Source organism: Ursus maritimus, unplaced genomic scaffold (genome assembly GCF_017311325.1).
Source record: "Ursus maritimus isolate PB19 unplaced genomic scaffold, ASM1731132v1 scaffold_5, whole genome shotgun sequence".
NCBI classification, from domain to species: domain Eukaryota; kingdom Metazoa; phylum Chordata; class Mammalia; order Carnivora; family Ursidae; genus Ursus; species Ursus maritimus.
The window spans coordinates 84228012-84231108 of record NW_024426663.1 but is presented as its reverse complement, the minus strand read 5'-3'; positions in this window follow the sequence as shown (position 1 = coordinate 84231108).

Genomic DNA, 3097 nt, shown 5'->3' with positions numbered 1-3097 from the left:
GGAAATGGAGGATAAAACAGAATGGGAAGAAATCAGAGAGGGAGACAAACAAAGGGAGACTTTAACTATGGAAGAGAAACTGATGGTTGCTGGAGGAGAGGTGGGTGGGGGTACAGGGTAATTGGGTGATGCGAATTAAGAAGGGCACATGATATGCAACTGATGAATTACTGATCTCTACATCTGAAACTAAAGATGTACTGTATCTTGGCTAATTGGATTTAAATTTTTAAAAAATATCTTATGTACATATTTTATTGGATTTTTTAAATTTTTCTAATAGATTTAAGTAATTTCATGCATTTTGTTATTTATGTACATTGTCCTGATTTTTTGTTTATATATTTTGCAAATATCTTCCCCAGCCTTTTTAACAGACACACACACACACACACACACACACACACACACACACAAACACCCCAAAAATTCTGTTATGCCATTTTGTGTTGAGGTTTACATTTTATATTCCATATATTTGGGATACTTATAAATTATTAGTCATTTCATGTTAATGGGCTGGATTACACTGATTGATTTTCTCATGATAAGCCCTCTATATATTATTTGGATAAAACTACTAGTTTTGATATGTAAATTGTTTGAATCTGTGACCATGGTAAGATTCTTATTTTTAAACAATCTTTCATCTATGGTCATCAAATATATTAACCCTACAATATGCATTCTATAGAGTTCACCTCTTTATTTTGTGCTGTGTAACATCTGTGCCTTTATTTGCTGAATCACAAGAAAGTGATATAAACATTCTTCATTGTATCCACCCCAGAGTCAGGACATACTGCAGATAGAGACATGAATTACAGATCACTTCAATAACAAGAATAGAAAGACAAAATACTAAAGTCATCTCCTAACTAACTGGTAGACACTAGTAAGATTTGGACATGTTATCATCACTCTTAAGTCAGTCACTTTGTTTCTAAATTCAGGTAATTCATAGTTTGCTAGACGGTTTTCTAGCACTGGCTTCATTTCCTTCTGTTGTGGTTTACTTTGTGCTCTATCCTTGTTTTGGAAATTGCTAATGTCCATACTTAAAACTACCTTTAAACATATTTTACAGATGATAAGTTACTTTAATTATGATTTTGAAGGTCCTATGTGGATTTATGACTGAAGAAGAAATTACTTTAAACTAGCAGCATTTTAAAATAAAGATTGTAGGGGCGCCTGGATGGCACAGCAGTTAAGCGTCTGCCTTCGGCTCAGGGCGTGATCCCGGCGTTATGGGATCGAGCCCCACATCAGGCTCTTCCGCTATGAGCCTGCTTCTTCCTCTCCCATTCCCCCTGCTTGTGTTCCCTCTCTCGCTAGCTGTCTCTATCTCTGTCAAATAAATAAATAAAATCTTAAAAAAAATAATAAAATAAAATAAAGATTGTGATAACATCAGATATATCATTCATTCTATCTTATATTTCCAAATGAAAAGTCATGATAGATATCTTTACAACAAACATTTATCCAGTAGGAAATTAAAGTTCAGAAAGTTATGTGACTTATTTAATAATGCAAATTTTAAAAATTAGAGAACTGGTAGCACTATTGTTCCCCCTGCTCCTTCACTCAAGGATTTTCTTTAATTTTATGAGTATAGAAGTACAGATTTAAGGACTAGATTTCCTGAGCTTAAATACCTATTCTACTGATTAAAAGTTGGAAAAATTTAGATAATTTAAATTTAAATCTGTTTAAATCTCAGCTCTATTATGTGCAAAAGGGAATTAAATATAGTATCTTTTTTAGAATTGAGATAATACAAATGGATAGAATAAGATACAATATAATATCTTTACAAATATTGGGCTTAATAATTTTCTTACTATTTCTTACTATATTAGCTATATAGAGATATTTACAACCCAAAGATTTTCAAGTAAAATTGAATATTTATTTGAAAATTAACATATAATTTAATTATACATTTTTTTTTAAATCTAGGAATAGTTTAAGTGACATAATATTTACAATAATTCTGGATTGGACATTGCATTCAATCCACCATTTATCAATTTTAAAACATAGAACAAACACATATGACTATGGTAATTTTAATAATTCTTAAGCAACAGTTACTTTGATTATAACTTTTGAAATAGCTTCTTGTGTTTTAATATAACATATATTTTAATAATTGTACTATGACACGTAATTTATGATATATAAAATAATGTCTTCCATTTTTTACATGTAAGCACAAAGATTAAAAGATACAAACTTATTCTTTGGTATTTCCTGTGAAGAATTTGATTCAATTGTGTTTAAGTCTACAGTTTTAAATTATAAGGTAGATTTACAAGTCAAGAGTATATCTAATCATCTGTGTTGTTTTATTGTACATTAAAAACAGGAGGGGAGGTGGTTGGGGGACTGGGATTCCTGAGTGATGGGCATTAAGGAGAGCACTTGATGTAATGAGTACTGGGTATTGTATGCAACTGATAAATCACTAAATTCTACCTCTGAAACTAATAAAAAAGAAGCAGGATAAAAAATCTCATTATCTTATTTTTGTTTGTATAAAACCTATGATTACACAAAATCCAACATCTTTTTAGATTCATTGTTTCATTTCTATTCACACTTAAATGTGGTTTTCTCAGAAAAAGAAAAGCTTCACCATTCCCATCTGTATGTTCTATGTTAAATACCTCATTGACCAATATTTTGGGCTGGTCCTAATGTGGTCCTTCTTTTTTTCAATTAGATCCTAAATATTCGAAAACTAATGATGTACTATATGCTGGCTAATTGGACATAATAAATAAACAAACAAATGCATACATACATATATACATACATACAAGAAACCTTAGATCTGTTAACAATCCAACCTACTTATATTTTGTGATACTACCATTTTAAAAGATGCTTTCCAGGTCTTATGGATCTTCTGTCTGGGAACTACACGTGACTTTTTTTTTTAAGGTTTTTTTAATTTATTTGACAGAGAGAGAGACAGCCAGCGAGAGAGGGAACACAAGCAGGGGAGTGGGAGAGGAAGAAGCAGGCTCCCAGCAGAGGATCCCAATGTGGGGCTCAATCCCAGAATGCTGGGATCACACCCTGAGCC